This window comes from Nylanderia fulva, unplaced genomic scaffold (assembly GCF_048542155.1).
Source record: "Nylanderia fulva isolate GAGA-0341 unplaced genomic scaffold, ASM4854215v1 Scaffold1, whole genome shotgun sequence".
Taxonomy (NCBI): domain Eukaryota; kingdom Metazoa; phylum Arthropoda; class Insecta; order Hymenoptera; family Formicidae; genus Nylanderia; species Nylanderia fulva.
Genome location: NW_028189192.1, coordinates 8,382,766 through 8,401,848, shown reverse-complemented (window position 1 = coordinate 8,401,848; position 19,083 = coordinate 8,382,766). Strand labels below are relative to the sequence as shown.

Genomic DNA, 19,083 nt, shown 5'->3' with positions numbered 1-19,083 from the left:
CTCGAGAATGACGCCGCAAAATTCTTCCAAATTAGAACGACATGTTTGTCAGCCATTTGGAAATAGCGCGTAGAAATTAACTTTTTCGTCAAATGTAGGTACTTTTGTTATCCATTTTCTTCTATCCGCAATTCTATTCAATATCGATATTACATGGAATTGTATATTTCAAATTTTGCACATTTATAAATCGTAAAGTTTTGATCAAAATATAGATATTAATATCGGTACAATTCAACATTAAATGTAAATATATAACTTTAAGTAACATTAGAGAATTAAAAATGCATAATGTCCAAAACATTTTGTACGATATTTGAAAAAACGAATTACACATAAATTTGTTAAAATTGCAAAAATCGATAATGATTAAAAGGTTCATCTATCTAAAGCGATAAAGCGTCCATTTTTTGCGAAATTTTATTTTGGCGCGAGAACGTTCTCGCGATAACGCGGGCGCAATCGACGACCCAAAATTAATTCCAGGCTATTCACGGCAGCGAGCGATATTGAAAATCGAGGGCGTGAGATTGCCGGAAGAGGGAAGAGACAAAAATCAGTGGCGTTTTTGGAGCGACGCGACGACGTCACGTACGCACGTTCACCACGGCCATATAACCGCGAACGTGCTGTCTGCCAACCGCTCTCCTATAAACCCGAAACTGTCTGCCGATTTTTCGAGAGGGGACTCTAATTTTTGTGGCGGAACGATTCTCGGCCAATTTACTGCTACGCGGTGCGCAAAAACGCGGTACCTGCTGACGGAAGAATTAAGCGAATAGACGACAAGTCTGAGGTTTAATAAAATTAAGAAATTACAACCATCTGTCGGTCCGAGAAAAATTGAAAAGCTTTATTATCGTTAGATAAAAGATAGAACATGACATATGCTAATAATCTATTCATCTTGTAATTGCATAAAATCTTATTGCAGGATGAATATTAAATTACAAATTATAAGTTTTTAATTGTTCAAACATTTGCAATTGTCATTAAATCAAATAAAAAAGTAGAACTACCATGATGTAACATTATTATGCCCGGGCTAATTTTCCACGTGAACGCATAGCGAAGTAAGAGAATCAAACTTCGCCACGATCAAAAAACCAAAGGCAATTTTCACGGTCAAGAGTGAGCGAATCGATGATTATGTCGTTCTCGCCAGATCGTTTACCACGCGATGGCGAAAATCGGTCAAGCATGACATTCGTAAAGAGAGAGAGAGAGAGACAGGATTAAGAAAGACATGTAGACCTGCCGGAGACGTAAGAATCGGCAGGTAGCCTCCCTTTACGGTGATAATCGCGTCGATGTAAAGGATATCTCTCTCTGGATGAACCGTACGAATTATCTCTACACCTCGACGTTCAGGTCTGTTCGCGACGCTTTTTGTCCGTCTGATAGACGGCGATATAAGAAACGAGAAAAAGAGAGGGAGGGAGAAAAAGGAAGAAAGAAGGAAAGCGGTAAATACCTCGCCGTAAAATTCGATCTACCTCGTCGCCGTTCAACGACATTGGAAAAGTGCCGGAGGTCGTTCGCCGGGAGTTACTCCCACGGGATTCATCTACGAGTCGTTTACTTTTAAAGCGGTGACAATGAGCTTACTTTCGCAAATATCGCTGAAAACGCAGCGCACTATACGAGATCGCAATTACCCTTTCTTTCATTGTCGCGCGTTCGCGTTTCGAAAAAATTAATATCTATAATTATACCATCAAATACAAAAAGTGATAAATAAAAAGGCCAACTTATCGAACAATTATTAGAGTTGTTCTGTCAAATAAAATTTATTCCATGTATAAACTTAAGCAAAAATTACAATCATTATAAAATAATAAAATAAACTAATAATTGCTCGATAAGTAAGCCTTTTTATTTATCACTTTTTGTATTTAAAATATACGAGCGAAACTTTGTATCAATTGATTTATACCATCAAAGTTTGGCTTTTTCACGCCACTCACCTGAGCAAAGTATATCGCAATTACCCTTTCTTTCATTGTCGCGCGTTCGCGTTTCGAAAAAATTAATATCTATAATTATACCATCAAATACAAAAAGTGATAAATAAAAAGGCCAACTTATCGAACAATTATTAGAGTTGTTCTGTCAAATAAAATTTTTCCATGTATAAACTTAAGCAAAAATTACAATCATTATAAAATAATAAAATAAATTAATAATTGCTCGATAATCATTATATAAAATAATAAAATAAACTAATAATTGCTCGATAATTATTAGTTTATTTTATTATTTTATTATTTTATAATGATTGTAATTTTTGCTTAAGTTTATACATGGAATAAATTTTATTTGACAGAACAACTCTAATAATTGCTCGATAAGTTGGCCTTTTTATTTATCACTTTTTGTATTTACAGTATACGAGCGAAACTTTGTATCAATTGATTTATACCATCAAAGTTTGGCTTTTCACGCCACTCACCTGAGCAAAGTTAGACGAGAGCAGACACTCTCCGAAAGCCTAATCTTAGTTTAGTTAATAATCGCCCGATGCCAACTATATACATTTTCGCGGCGTCACGACGGAAATATCGTCGTAGATAAAGATGATAAGACGAACCCGTGAGAGGAGCAAATTAAGGCTCGTCGACTTCCCCTCGATCCTGAAACACGAAGCCGCGCGCGCGCGGATCCCGATAAGTTTTGACGTCCGACGAATATCTCGTGTAACCGAGAGCCGCGGATTCATTTTTGCGAGACAGACACGTGGTCAAAGGTGCTCATTAACCAGCGCGCGGCGTCGTATTACACGCCGCTGTTTTCCTACGAGACTTATTCGTACTGCGGCAGCGAGAAAGCGCCAAGTTTCGCTTCTCATCGCGGTTTGATTTCCTCGAGTTCCATCCGCGAAATAGAATCGGGAAAATAAACTTTTTCCAGTAAAAAAAACAGAATACCAGAAATCGTACATTTTTCATCTCCTTACAAAATAAATCGAAATTCTACGTCAGCAGAATTCGATCTCGGTGAAATGTACGTAAGTAATTAAGTATTTGTATCAAATAGGATGAAATATTTATGCTTCTCCATTTGTATAAAAGAAACTGTAAGAAAAATGCTTGAAATGGTAAAAGAGGGAAACACGATCGCGTCTTGTAAAAAAAGTCAGCGAGCGCGAAGAAAAAAGAGGGAAAACTTTGACCGAGTAAGCGAATATAGAGAAACTCCATCAACGAGTTTACTTTGTAACGAGATTACAAAGTAGCATGAATCATATGTAATTCATGCTAGATGCTAATCGATCGTGGGAGCTTAGGCAAGATTGGTCACCGACAAACAAGAATGACGTAAGCAGGAACAGGAAGTATTATCTGGCCTCGATATAACGTCGCGATATAATATATTAACGAGCGGGTTGGGAATAAAAAGGGATCGACGCGTGTCTGAAAAACACGTATTATCGAAGCCCACATCGACATCAATATATAATCTCGTGAACTTTATTTGCCTATTAATAACATGAAACATTCATTAATCGAAGGATCTTATACGTGTATCAAAAAAGTACATAGAGCACGTTCTAGAATATCCTTGTATATTTTTAGTCACACAGATTAATTTTATGATAAATTTAAATTTGCATGATTCCGTCTCTCTGAGAGCCGTATTCCAAAAACGAAATAATGTTATACAAAAAATTATAGAAAAAAAAAAAACCCCATTACAATGCAAAATACAACTGTAATAAGAAATCACGAGATAGAAAAATCAAGGTGCTTTCGACACCCCTTGAGACGTCGAATGGGAAAAATCGTCGAATAACGTCGGGACAAAATAAAGGTACATCAGATACGAGTGAGAATAGAGGCTTTTTCGGTGCGTAAAATACGAGAAACTGGGGATGCGCACCTGCGACAGGGTGAAAAGACCGATACAAGACGGCAGCATCGCGTCACCCTTTTCCTCCCACGAAAGGAAGTATTTTGGGAGCCATGAAAGGGGAATAACAACGTCGAATTCCTACGATTCACTCGAGCGCAAGAAGCTTGCATTACCCGAAGAGCTCGTGTCTGCCATGCACGAAGAGTGTGTCCCGAGGGATGATATATACCTCCGACGACCCCCTCCCGATATGGAATCGAACCCCCGGGTTTCTCGTATGCATAATCGCGCGCTATTCATTATCCGCGACAGTAGTCGGGTCGAAATGTTAATCGGATCGTTTCTTCTGCGGATCCGACAGAGATACGGGCGGAGAGAGCAATTTCGATTTATACAAAAAGCATCGAAAATGTTTTTCGTCGCGTGTAAGACTAATATTTCACACATCGTATACAAGAAATTTGTCGGACGCTGTCTGATTCCCCGATTGGGAACATCTCTGAAATTCGTATGTCAATTTTTTTGAAAGAGAATTTATCCGATTTTTAATTGCTGTAATAATTCTTATATCACATTCACGTTTATGAAAATAATAAACCTACAATAATGACAGATATACTCATAAAAGGAACAATGTTGAATTTTGAAAATTAAACTTTTTCGAAAGAGCGCAGCACATATAATAATTCCCCGCCGCGGTGGAATTGAAATAACAGGTATAAAATATAATTAAATTTGAAACAGCTCAACAATTGCGAGCAACATCAAACGCGTTTTTGTTAGTCAAAAATATTTCAAAGCGGGAAAATGTCCGCTCATCGAAAGACAAAGCAATCCCATTTGGGGTTCCGCGATTCGAGAGAGATCGCGCGCTCTCGTCCTGCCTCTGTCTCTCTCTCTCTCGCGTTTGGTCCACAGTAGCAGCAGATGTTTTTGACGAGAGAGTTCCGCGCTCTGTACCCTCCTTTATCCCTCTAGCCCTTGAACTTCCACAAGCGACTGCTGTTTAACCACACTGGTGGCGCAACTTTTATACCACCTGCCGAGAGACATCGCCTTGGATTTTCGATCTCATTGAACCGCTTGAGAAAACCTAGCCGGGACAAAGGAATTGTGGACGGGAATAACGTATGAGGAACAAAACACGCAATAACTGCAGAAGAATAAGTTTCAAGAATGCGTGTAATATTAAATTACTGCCATTGTTAGGATATTAATTCCGACTGTTTTAACACGGGTAATTGACGTCAACGAAATTTAATAGGATATTTTTAAGTTGCGTATATAAATTCATCTACAAGATTAACTCGCAATGTGTATACATAAAATTATGATATGTTAATTTTATAATTAATGTAAATAAATTAATTATATATAGATGTATTATGAATATTTATGAATATCCTAACGTGCTATTTCATTATATATATTATTATTAAAAATACACATACATAATTACGTTGAATTTTTAGAATTGAAACAATTATCACGCTGCAAATCGTTCGAATAACCGCGAAAATGCGCGTAACAAGATAAAATAACTGTTCTTTTTTCGTTCGATAATCGATCGGAAATCGCTAACGCTTTTTATGTTCCGTTTTGCGAGCAATAACTAAACAATTTTTGCGTTTCTTGCGGAGAAATCGTATAAGGATTTATCCTTCATGTTCGCGTGGATGAAAGCTGATGCGGCGTTATATCGCGGGAAAGGAAGTTACGCGGCATGCAATACCGTGAATTGCGGGAGAGCAGATCGAAAATAATGAGCATCATAATGCACCGTACCCGACTGTTGGCCTTTCGCGTGCCTATTCGTTTACGTGCAAACGAGGATAATATCGAGTAAAATAAAAAAAAAAAAAAAATAATAAAAAAGATCGATTCCCGCTCCGAGATATTAAATTCGAAATGTTGACACGAAACATCGCTCGTGCAAATATACCGGATAATAATGAAATAAATTGCAATTTATATCGTTTTCGATGCAATATGTCATTAATATTAAGAATATAATATTGTACAATTCTCATTGGAACATAATAACAAACCAAGCTCTCTCGTTTGCTTGTCACGCTGCCGTAGTAATTAATCCTGTCAATCTCACGAAAACCAGAAATCCTAGCGATTAACAGTTATTCCCCCTTTCAAAGATGCGCTCTGATGAAACGATCCGAGAATAAATTAGATCTGCCTCTACACAACTCGAGAGAGAGAGAAAGAGAGAGAGCGGTCCGTCCTTCTGCGAGACGACGGGGAATTTGGTGGACCGTTCGCCACCTGTCGATGCCAGAGCACGTGCCACCACCTGGACGGCCTGCCTCATAGCTGCAGAAGTGCAGTTGATGCACCGGCTGCGTTCACTTAGCCGCCTTTAACAGGAACATACGTGGTGAAGCGCTGCACGTGGCCGACGAGCGCGCGTTTACACCTTATTCACCTTATTGCTTCGCATGATCGAGCATGATGGAACTTGGGCATTATGTAAATGAGTTTCTTATTTATTGATTGTTACAATTTTTAATTTATATACTAAATAAATAAATATGTAGAAATATGGAAAAACTGTAATATAATAACCAATCTACTATCGATCAGCTTATATGTTTCTTATAGATCTATAAATCTGTCATAAATTTGATACGTATATAATAAAACAATATATGTTAAATTTATAGATATATCGTACACATGGAGAGATAGAGTTATAGACACTAAAATTGACTAATATTATGAAAGGAGAGAAATATAAGTTTTAGTTGTTCCTACTTATTGTTTTATAATGTGGTAAGATTATATTTGTTCCAAATCAGTCAGCCATAACAATATCGTTGAGAAGTCTGATTATCATAATTCTATTTTCTCTGAAGCGGATGAGTCAGCTAAGAAGTAGGATGAGAAATGATGGACGAAGGAGGTTATCGTAGTAATCGAAGCGATCCGCAGAAGATTGGCTAAGATCACCATGCTTGCATCCAACGACCCTGACGAGAAGACTAAGTTTAACGCGTGGATAGTCAAGCGGTTTCGTCAAGCGTGAAGTTGCGACTTCGGCTCGTACACTTCGTACTTCGCATAGCTGCCGAACTTGAAGAACTTGGCATAATCACGATAAATAGGCGTGGTTACGGCGCTTTTAACCGAACACAAATGTAATATTGCCGAATGAAAAACGTGATCCTATACGCGATGCAATAAAGACATTTGTAAGTTCCAAATACAACCAAGTAAAGTTTTGCGAAAAGTCTTCTAAATCAAACTCGTTCCTAATCATATTTTCAAAAAAAAAATACAGATTTCACAAATACGCTATATTAACGTGAGAGAATTTCTCTCCAAGTTGCAGTAACTACAAAAATTATATAAATGTTATTGTGTTGCAAACTGTAATCATTTCATGTAACAGTAAAGTAAAATTTTAATTGACCGTAATATTCGCGATTCATATATATATATTATGTACAATGAAACTAAGCCGCTTCACATTTTCGTGAGAAAGGAAAAAAAAGAAAGAAATCGTGCTCGTTGTGAACCGAAACGTGACGCGCGTACATTCATGTCGGTAAACACAAAGTTTCATCCCAGTTACGTAACAACGCGAGCCTTTAATCAGTCGATGTGTGTAAAGTCGTAGATACACATTCAACGAGGAAGAAGCGACGAGGCGTATAAGCAGGTCAGAGACTGGCGCCACGACGGTATTATCCAATGAAGCGGACAAATTATTCTATATAAGATAATCGCTTCTGCTGCACCGACTCTTCCTCCTTCTCTCATCCGGTCCACACGGTTCGTCAATGAGCCGTGATCTTTTCTAGGAAAATGCCTCTCTCTTCTCTCTCTCTATGTTTGCGTTACTTGTTGCGCATCGATATTCTAATCGACTATAAAACTGCCGTTTCATCGATTTAATGTGCCAAACGTGTGACGCAATCAAGTATATATCAAAATTCACAGTATAGCTACAGAGTATACATTAACAAGTGCACTCTGTAGCAGCATAATGTTTTAGCATGCAGGTAGTGACAGTTTGATCGATGTATCGCGAAAACGTTAACTGGATAAATAAAATAGGATATCATAAAATTTTATCATATAAGTATACAATAGAGAGAATATTATAAAATTTTGATAATAATATTGAAATTCAAAATTAATAATAATTCATATCATTTTTATTAAGTAATTTATTCATTCCTTCACTCTGAAAAAAAATTGATTAATTTGATTAAACCTTTCAACTATAAATATTATTTTGTTATAATTGAACATATAAAAATATTTAAATTATAAATATAACATTAAATCTAACAAAAATATATTTGACTTAAATACTAATATTATGTTCAATTAACAGAATAATAAATTTAGTTGAAAGGTTTAGTCAAGTTAACAATTTTTTGGGGTTTTAATTATTTTCTCATCGCATGCTGCGTTTCTGTTGATTGTTACATAAGTTTATTTTGACAATAGAAAAACTATTTAAAGATATAAATCCTAAATTTTATCCTGCATCTACGAGTGAAGAGAATGAATTTTATTCCGCATGAAATCCCAATACCAAAGTGCTCCTGAGAACGCACAAGACTTTAAAACATCACACGATAACGGAACACATGAGGGAAGCATAGGGGCACTATCGGTCTTTATAGACGAACTACAGAACGAGAACTTCCTATGGTCGATGTCACAGACCTGTTTGCATGAACAAATCGCCTGTGTGATCTTTGATGGCGCTTTCGCAAACGTTCTTGTTATCTCTGTTCTTGTTATCTCTCACTACTTTTCAGCACAAACGTATTTCGTGTGCGGTTTGTATTATATTCCGCAATACTACTTAAAAAAAACCTGTTAACGCTCTTTAAATGTCGATGAAGGATTCTTGAAAGCATAACCAAGACGAGTTCACGCGCGGGCTATCTTAATTAAGCGCATTTATCATCTCTAATCTCTAATTGCACGCTCGAGAAGTGTTTAGATTATCCCCTTGGAGAATTATGAATTTGGACCTAATTAATAGAGAAACTGCCAATCTGGCGCTACATAACATTTGTCTATCAGCGCGTGAAATAATCTTAATCGTATCTAATTCACATAAAATTGAAAATATATTATCGAAAAAAACCTGTCGAAAGATTTAGCTAAATGTAGATATTACATTGGATACGAAGGACGTAACAAGAGAGATTCTCTCGCATTAACCAGTGAAAAATATGTGTTACAAGATATTCGTAATGAGACAAACAAATTTATTTGCTTCGCATTCCTCGCGGTCGTGCGTGCACATTTGCATATGCATATATATCAAAGCCAATCAAAACACAGTTATCCTGCATCGCAGATCGGAAAACGACACAGTTAAACGCGATTTATCTGTCCGCTTCGTATAATCGCGCACTCGTGGACCCGTGTTCGTGATATATTCGACCAACGGAATTCAGTAATATCACCGGCGGCGATAATTAATGCGCGTACCGCGTTCTACGCACATATTTTCCGCAAGGCTGGAAATCGTAGCGCTAATGCGCGACCGCGTCGGATTGAGCGGCGCGTGTTTCCGGGAAAGTCTGCTCCCGCGCATATACAGGGTGTAACGGAATAGTCTAAACGGGATAACATACATTTATTTAGTTGATGATTCTCTCGCCAATTGATGAAATCGTAATTCATTCTTGCTAAATAAAAATAATAATTATGAAAATATGAGTTATTCGAAAAGAAGAACTTCTTAAGAATTAAACTCCGCGAAGGTGCAAATAAGCAACGGGATATTTTTATTTAATGTTTGATTGCCGATACAACTTTTTTATGTTAAATTTAATATTAAAATTTGGAGAAATTATATTGGCTGTGTAATGCTCATCTATATCTACTTATAATACTGTTTAATTTTTTTCGAACACCGAACGAAACTAATCGTTTCTTATAGTTTTTTTTGGATGCTGAATACGAATCTGATTTCCAAATTGCTCCATCACGTCATAATTTTGAGAAATTTTTTAATAAAGGTGTAAAAAAGGGTTATTTTCACAAACTGTCATATTATAATTATAATAAGTGACGTTCTACAAAAGTTTTATTGCAGTTAGCAGCCGCTATAATATAACAAAGTTCGTGGAAAGGCCCTTTTTGCAACTTTAATTAAAAATTTCTCAAAATTTTGACGTGATGAAATAATTTGGAAACCAGGGATTCGTATTCAGCATTCAAAAAACTATAAGAAATGACTATTTCGTTCTGGCTATTTTTTTTTCTTGGACAATGTAATAGAGAAAAATGCACCGACAAAAAATGTAATTCTTATCAATATTTATTTCAATACTGTCAAATAAATAATGTATTTGAAACTAATAATATTTATTTGATATAAGAAAATCCTTTTCAAAACAAATAAATATTTATTTGTTTCAAATAAATGATTCATTGGGCAGTATTGAACTAGATATTAATTTTTCAGTGTGTCTATTGAAAAAAAGTGATTTAAAGAATTACGGGAAATCTTTCTCTAAAATATGACACGTGCATTCTAGAACACCCTGTGTATGCGCGCAAACGCTTAAGCGCGCGACTAATGCATCGTGCGATTTTATCGGTGTAATCGACCGTAATGCGTGCGGATCTCCGCGACGCGTAATACCTCTCGGCCCCTCTGCGGTGGTGGCGATAATGAAACGACGATTAATAACCGCGGCGGAGACAGTCTATGATTATGTGGAAAACAGGTCGTACGGTACGCGTTTACTTTGATCGCGATGAAACGTTTTACGGGTGTTACTCATGCACCGGATGAATTTGCGACATAGTCGGCATTAGCGAATTTTGAAACGCGTATGTACATCGCAATAATCCAGAGTAAAATGGCTTAGCGCATTGACCGACATGGTATAATCCATGATGAGTGCGCAGTGCCGTTTTCATTAATATTCTATTATAGTCACGATCGGGGCGTCGATAAGTCTCTCTCCTGAACTACGCGTTACTTTCTCGCACGAAACGAAAGTTTTGCACAAAAATAAATATGATTATAAACATCGATTGAATATACTTTCATTTACGCTTTTATTTCAAGCAAAATAATTTGTAATTTTGTGAAGATTATATGTCGATGTAAATATAGATAGAAATAAAAAATGATCCGATAAAATTTTAACAACTGCAATCTTGACGCGGAAGAGAAGAGAAAATCATAATTTTTCACAAAATGAATTCCTATAAAAATTTTAAATTTATCTGCTCTTTAAAGCATAAATATATTCGCCATCTGGCTCCATCATGCTACTCCGCAATTTTAAAGTTGATAGAATATTTGACTCGAATATTCTCCATAGTTATATCATATATATATATCTTACAGAGTTTAAGTATACATGAAGATATGGTAAAGAGATGAAGGGACATCGCCATTCGTACTGTCTTCACAAACGGTTTCCAGATCCCGGATACGATCTCGGGGATCTTGGCAATTCAAAGCCCGGACAGGGGCACCTCGAGAAAGATCGAAGATCGAGGGAAGGATCGGAGGAAGCGATTTACGTAATTTCTATGGAGGATAGCGAAGGACCCTCCGGAGGAGTTATGGCATCTCTTTGCATACGAGCACGAGGGATCCATCTTAATCGAAAATCCGGCGGAATAGGTCGTCGGTGTGCGCGATGCGCAGGCTGCATTCAGAGACGGCACTTTTCGTGCCGCGAATTGCATTTTTCACGCCCTTTTCCTGCCTGCGTAATAGCCGACGTAGCTAATTACGGCATCGCGCAATTAACTTCAACAATATAGGATAATTCAACGTGTGCATTAAATGTGACACAAAAAAAATCCTCGCATCCGCTCGTCGACGTTAAGTGATTAATTATGAAAAATTTCGAGATGGAATAGTTTAAGAATAGACTTCATAATAGAGGCAAAAAAATATGTAAATTCGCCTAATGAGAAATTTACTTTGTATTTATATTAAAGATACCGCAATTCGCTACATCAGTAATATAGTGTCATTTTTTATTTATATTTATATTTCTGTAAATAAGATTTATATTTAAATATCAGTCGAATTAAAGTAACTTTTTTTACTATAGTAATTACATGAAAGTTATAATTCATCTTTGAATAGAAGGATATCCCACTCTCTAGATTAACCAATATACTTTTATACGATGATATATCAATGTCTTCTTGTTCACATAACTTTTTTAAAAAATTGATATATGCGCGAAGTGCGTATATATCCTTATTATGTTTTTCAAATTGAAATATGAATCACATGTGCACAATAAATTAGAAAATATCAAAAAATACAAGAAATACCAACACGTGTGCATATATATTTACATTTTTCGCAATATCATAAAATTAGCATTTCTCTTTTAGAGTACAATAAAACATAAGAATGAATTTGTTCTGTATAAATAAAAAAAAGCTGTTCCCGTGAAAAAGTAAAAAATTTGGCTTAATAAACGTCAAGCGCGTTTGTTTCAAGAATAATTTTGTTTGATATATACGTGCATTTTTCTAACATATAAGCCACATAGAGGATGAAAGCGACAAAATAAATCTTAGTCCACCTCCTCCTTCTTAATTTACCACCTCAACTGGGAGCGGCAATCCAGTTTTAAAGAAGACGAAAAAAAAAAAAGAAGTTCTTGCAATATTTCACCTTTGAGTACGTCAACGAACGCGATTATAACAAATATGATTATACAACGAGACGTTGTTAATATAGGTATATGAGTTTTGATGTAATACATCATTTAATAACATAATTTTTGTACCAGAGTATAAAAATTTATTTTCATTCATTATAAAAGATTTATCATGACATTTATTAGAAAAGTGATAATTTTAATTTCACCCCAACAGAATTTCGGAAATATTTTTCAAAACTCATGAACTTAAACAATTACTTGCATTTATTATTTAAAACCCCATTAAAAAGATTAATGATATCATAATAAAATCCACATCATTCGAATTATTAAAGTCATTCATTTGTTTTTAATTCTTGTTGGAAAAATAACTGTGATTAATCATGACAATCGAATCACACAATGCATCGATAAGCAGCTGTAGCAAATTAATCATTCGATTTACGGCATATTTAATTATAAATAATCTCCGCATCCACGAACATAACAAAGCTATTATTGATCAAGAGAGAATCGCATGGGATGACTTATCATTATTATTTTCGTGGCTACGCGCGAAAACGAGACGACGCGGTAAAAAAAAAAAAAAAACGACAAAGAAGGTGCAAGAGCGTCGCGAAATCGCCGGCGTGAAAAGGGAAGCACGGGGTCGAAAAAGGGGGAAGAAAAAAGGATAAGGGAAAGGATGGCGGCGACGAAATAACGTGTAAAAAGGACAGCGCGCCGCGACTCGAGGAGAGAAAACATTAAAGCGCAAGGATGAAAGAAGTCCTTTTGTGTTTCCCAGGTGAGCGTTATAAATGAGCTCCCGGGGGGAGGCGACTGACAGAGGGGGTTGCCCAGAAGGACGAGGAGGACATCACGGCCACACCTATGCCACCAAAAGCCAAAGATGAGACCACCATCGCGATGAAGATCGGAATCTACTTTGCGAACGAAATGCGCCTCTCAGCGAGGAACGAGATACGAATAAATAAAATCTTTGAAAAACAAAATCCCGAGAATAAAAAACTTTGCGGAAAACTTTTTGTAAAAATCCGCCTGTATTTTAATTCATATATTCGCATTAATTAGAAATATATTTATTTAATATGCGACGATATTTTCTCTCGCGATAAATTGAAGCACGATGATTTGAATGGTATGAATAAAAGTGGCAATTGGTCACACGTCTCATTCGAAAGCGACTACAAATAAAGTTCTAATGGTAGCCGCCTATAATACTTATATACCTCACGCTTCTGTCAGTGGATACAGGTGGCTCTTTTACAGAGATAATCGTCAACCCGGTGGTCCATCCACTGAAGCTGCGCGCCTCTTCGCCAACCTCCAAATTGCTACCGCGGCTCATTATATTCGCGTCAGCGCGGTCAGTCCGCATCTCGTGCAGCCGTGCGTGAACGACGTAGCTAGAGGTGGCTAGTCCCTCTTGATCTCTTTCGGCTTTTTATTTCGCCGGGGTCCTCAGTTTCGTGTCTACTTCGCTCATTGTGACGGCTCTCGACCGGTTCTCGTTCGTCGCGTATAGCTCGCAGAATAATTCAATAGCGCCCGCTAATACCGCGACTCTCGGATATAATCGACTTTGCTACCTGCCTTTCAATTTAGATTTATTGCGATAGGCGTTGGCATCTTCACGGACCATCGTCCGACTTACAATCTCGACAATAAATATGATTATTGGGTTATTGTGTTACTTCTCAACGTTATGCGCGAGAGAGTATTACAAATTTAATAAATAATCAAAAGAAACAAAATTATGAATTCGAAAAGAAGAAAGGATAATAATATCGTAAAATAAATATGTAAATTATTTCAATGCAAATAAACTGAAGTTGCATTATTTAGATAAAAAAAAGATTCACGCATATACATACGTCGTATATGTTAATAATGCTTATAAGGCGTAAACAACATCGTCTGATGTATACAATTCTCCGACACCTTTGCATCTTTTAATCAAGAGATTAGCATGGTAATAGCTAAATTCCAACGTATGGATTTCATCAATCTCCATTTCGATCGTATGCAATCATGATATCGCCGAAGGTGTCTCGTCCCCTTTTCACGCAAGGATAACGTAAACGAGGGATAGATAGATTCGTGCCCGGTGGTCACGAGCGTGTCTCTAATCCAGGACACCGAAGATAAAGCATATATATATATATATATATCTACACATATATTGATGTGTACACGCGAGAGGAAGAAGCCACAACGGGCCTGACAATGAGCCAAATAAAGATGCGCGTTCACGCCCACGCGGAATTCCTAATGCCGAGCGTATAACGATTTTCGAAACGACGACGCGATGTCCTGGACGCGCGTTCGACAATCGGTTGATCCTGGAGCGCCGCGGGGCGCGTTGGTTGATCCAGAACGGGCGAACCCACACAGGGAGATAACTATCGTCTCTCACCCGTGGACACCCAGGAATATCGCGCCTCGGCCAGAGATCGACGCATTTCGAGCACCTGACCGTCGCGTGACTCACGTCTAAATCAGCCGAGTCGAGCGTCTCGCTACTCTCTCAATCACCGATCTCGTTTCTCGTATATATCCGATATATCGTTCTTTGTGGACCGGGTGATATTTGAAGATCAGGTGCTTAACCTTTTTTTAGAGAGCCGGTATTTTTTCATTAAAATTAAAAATTTTGTTTACAAAAATGTTTGCATACATTTTTGCAACCGTATGCTCTGTAAAGGACTATATAGTGGCCAGTCTCTAAAGGTTAATTATATTAGCTTGCACGACGTTAATTATTATCTTAATTATTATCTTGTTTGCTAACGACTAAGAGATTTAAGCTTTTGCAGAAATTTCACGTGGTCCACATTTTTCAAAAAATTTCATGTTATTAAAAAAATAATTAAGCTATTATAATATAATGTAATTTAATATATTTCCTAGATATTCTCATCTCTTCTTTCTTAATGAACTTTTATATTAAAAATTATTTAATGCCAAATTTAAAAGGTATATAGAAGAATAATATGTGACATATAGGTATATATAGGATTCTTAAAAATATTCTTAACATCTCACATAAAAATTGTAAACTATCGAAATAATTTATTAGTTTTAGAAGTTTTTCACGATATTAAATTCCGTAGCAATTATATGATAGTCTACTCGAAAGGAGATCATAGGAACGCACAAAAGTGTTCAAGACATATGTTTGGTACCGTATAATGTCTCAGGAACCTGACATTAGGGAGGATCACGCGACGTTCTCCAAGCGACGCAAAAGCAGCTGATAATATATATCCTGGGCACGAAAATTACTGTCAGTAAAAAATTGCAAAGGCTGTTTTTCGGACTGTTATATACCCAGCTGTTTAGTCCCAAAATATTCGCATTTATATTCCTCCTACAAAGTAAAGAAAATCGAAAACATATTGTCGAAAATCGAAAGTTATATATATACAAACTTGATGATCGGTCACGACATTCTCCCTAAGAAAAAGGTCCCCAGTCCGTAAGCTAAATGTCATTGTAATTAATTCTAGATTTAATTAAATGTAATGTAATTCTAATTAATTGTAATTAAACTGAAATTTAAATATGATTAGGGCGCGCGAATTGCGATCGATTCGAGACTAACGAGTGTTGTCGATTTTCCGCAAATCGATCATGCTATGCTGACGATAAGTGCACATATATGTGCTGGCGACGAATCGAACGTTTCGAGCGGGTCGCTGTTGCGAGAAGCCTGCCCGGGAGGCGAAACAGCATTAATGTCAGTAATTCGAGAATCGAGGTGCTCGCGTGCGCCCGTGTTGCACGTGTGTTGCAACGAGCTGCTGATTCCGGACTACCGACCGGTCGATTCTTTCGTTCTCTCGTCTCTCCACTCTCTCTCTCTCTTATTCTTCCCTTTCGCAAGAAGGCGCGGCCGCGCTATACCTCCTCGAAACCGAGCTAAACTAGAGAAGAGGGCCCGGGCCCAGACATCAGCTGTGCGCATATGCAAATTACAGTTCCAACCTTGCGTCCATATGGTAGGTCCACCATTATCCGCACGAATACTTCTCTCTCCGCCGTCTCGTAAACAGACGCATTGCGCATGCTTTCGCGTTCACTCAACCCGCCTATCGCATGCTGCTGTTTTTCCCCAAAAACGGTCAATCGTTCGACGGAATGCGTTTTTACAGGGTTATCTTGCAGCTCGAACATTCGTCATTATCTCGAAAATACAGCTCGCAAATCGTCGCTATCACGTTAAACTTTAATGACTCTTCAGCGAGTCCGGAGTTTGAATTTCGAGAACGAAAACACATAATAGAGAACAATTACCATTCATTATCAGTCCTGTTCGATTATTCGAAGCTTGAAATTATAATTTTATTCAGAGTTTATTTGAAATATTATACAAAGAATATATAATTTTGACAGGTTTGCCGATGAACGATTTTCTGCGGAAACGTCAAGCTCATTTTATCTTTTAAACTTAAAGTAACAGGTAAAACCTCCCTCAATCGCGTGCGCATTCAATTGCAATAATTCGATAGCTCATCAAAACGGTTCAGCGAGAACGAGAAGCGAAATCGAAATGCCTATATATTCCCTATAGCTCCCGTACAACTTGTCCATCTCGGACTAGGAATATAATCGGAGAACTGACATCCCAATAATACACACGACGAGACTTGGAGACGTTTAAATGGCCCCGAATTCACCGGAGATTTCAAGTCTTGCGAGTTCCCACCGAGGCTTTGCCTCGTAACAACGTCATCCGTGTCAGGATCGTCGGGAGCACGGCTAAGAACCTTCCCCGAGACGTCGTCTTTCCGAAGCAAAGGGTAAGCGAAACAACGAAGCCACCAGCGCCGGAATGTCATTGCACTCAGCTACGCGGGAGCTCGGGCAAATACCGTCGAGCTATATATTTCTTCCGGAATTTCCGGCGGTTTCGCGGATCTTACCACGACACTTACGCGCATTACCCTTCACCCTCGACGTTTTCTTTGTCTTTCAACTTCTCTCATCGCGAACGACGTCTGCTCTTGCGCGATATCACCGCGTTGTGTATTTCGCGCCGCGAGTTTAATTAAATCAGCATGCGATTTTAATTAAATCGCGGCATGCGATCTTTTTCGCGGAATGAAATGTATTAGATAGCTATGCGGAATAGGATACATCTTTGGAATCTTTTTCCGCGATTACATATGATATTAAAAAAAAATATATATATATTCTCGTCAGAGGAAAAAATTTTTTAGCCGCGATAAGCTGAAAAAATTTAATTTAAAAAATTCTTGTCTAAAAATATTTCGTTTCTCATAACGAGGGAATACTGAAAATGTATTCTTTGTAAATATGTTATAATGGAGCCCTTTGGGCGCCTCTTTGCTTATCCCTGCTGTATAATAACTATATACGCCTCGAGTAACGCGATCTAAAGTCGGTATCACGGGCGAGACGAGATCTTCGTGTTCCACGAACGTTTATGAAACACAAATCGCCGTTTGCTGCACACACACGGCTTCCTGAGATAGATAGCAGATAGTAGATACGGCAGTGTGCTCGTCGTCCAAATTGTACGTATTCGGGATGATCTCGTGGGACGGGCCGAATAAAATGGATCTGGAAGGACCGCGTCGCAGGTTGGGAGGTAGATCGAATTAAACGATTCGTAAGGTCCTCCGGGACATTCGAAGGAGAAGCGAAGGAGACAGTGACGCGGTGGAAGAGGAAGAGGAAAAGGAAAAGAGTCCTTTCTCTCTCTCTCTCTTATCGCCGGGAGAGGATCTCTTCCTCTTTCACCGAGGATAGGTACCGATTATGAGATACCATTTACATTTTCTTAATTATTTCCAAAATATATGGAAAGTATCTATATACTATTTTCAATCGTCATTCCATGTAGTTTTTTTAGAAATCCTGTTCGAGTTTTAATATTCATAGGTTTGATTAAAGTATATCAGTTTTTGTATCAAAACCAAAAGTCTCCTAATATGAGATACCAACTGATCTTAATATGAGATACCGTCTTTTATTAGATAAACTTAATCTCATTTTTATTAACGCCAAAAATAAAAGACATATAAGACGCTATCTCATATTTAGAACCCATCTCATAATCGGTACCTTTACCATAAATATACACGTAGAAGCGGGAAAGCGTTTCGCGATTCGTCGAAGTATAGTCCGTGGCGGCATGTAAATGCACGGAGAGATATTATTCATGAAAGAAATGCCAGACTCCGTCTCTCTCTCTCCGGGCGCAACGAGACGAAACGGGATTCCAGAGATGGGGGATTCGAGAACCCGATGGCGATGTCCCCGTCGCGTCGACTACGTTGTCAGAAACGGATCGGTGTTAATATGCCTCGCTTTTATGGGTCACACCAACCGAGCCTCCCTCGAACGCTCTGCGGTCACGCCAAGGCAAGGTTTGCGTGGAATTTCAAATAAAGCAAAAGACAAAGAACCCGTCACGTCGTCACGTGCTACCTCGCACATTATATCCACACACCCGAGCCATCAGCGGTGTCCTCCTCGGGCGAGTAATAATATTCATAAGCGCTTCTCTCTTCCAGGAAGAGATCGCACGCGAGTAGAGAGAGACGTCTCTGTTTCTATCTTC

General features: G+C 37.9%; 1 protein-coding gene and 1 long non-coding RNA gene across 3 annotated transcripts in view; one reads left to right on the top strand and one right to left on the bottom strand.

Moving 5' to 3' along the window:
* Positions 1–13,329, top strand: part of LOC146725317 (uncharacterized) — a 174,768-nt gene extending 161,439 nt beyond the window's left edge. Inside the window, exon 3 of the long non-coding RNA XR_014924398.1 lies at positions 13,279–13,329. This is a non-coding gene — a long non-coding RNA (uncharacterized LOC146725317). The remainder of the gene's footprint in view (positions 1–13,278) is intronic.
* stet (stem cell tumor) overlaps positions 1–19,083 on the bottom strand; it is a 359,283-nt gene that overhangs the window by 309,444 nt on the left and 30,756 nt on the right. The window lies entirely within an intron of this gene.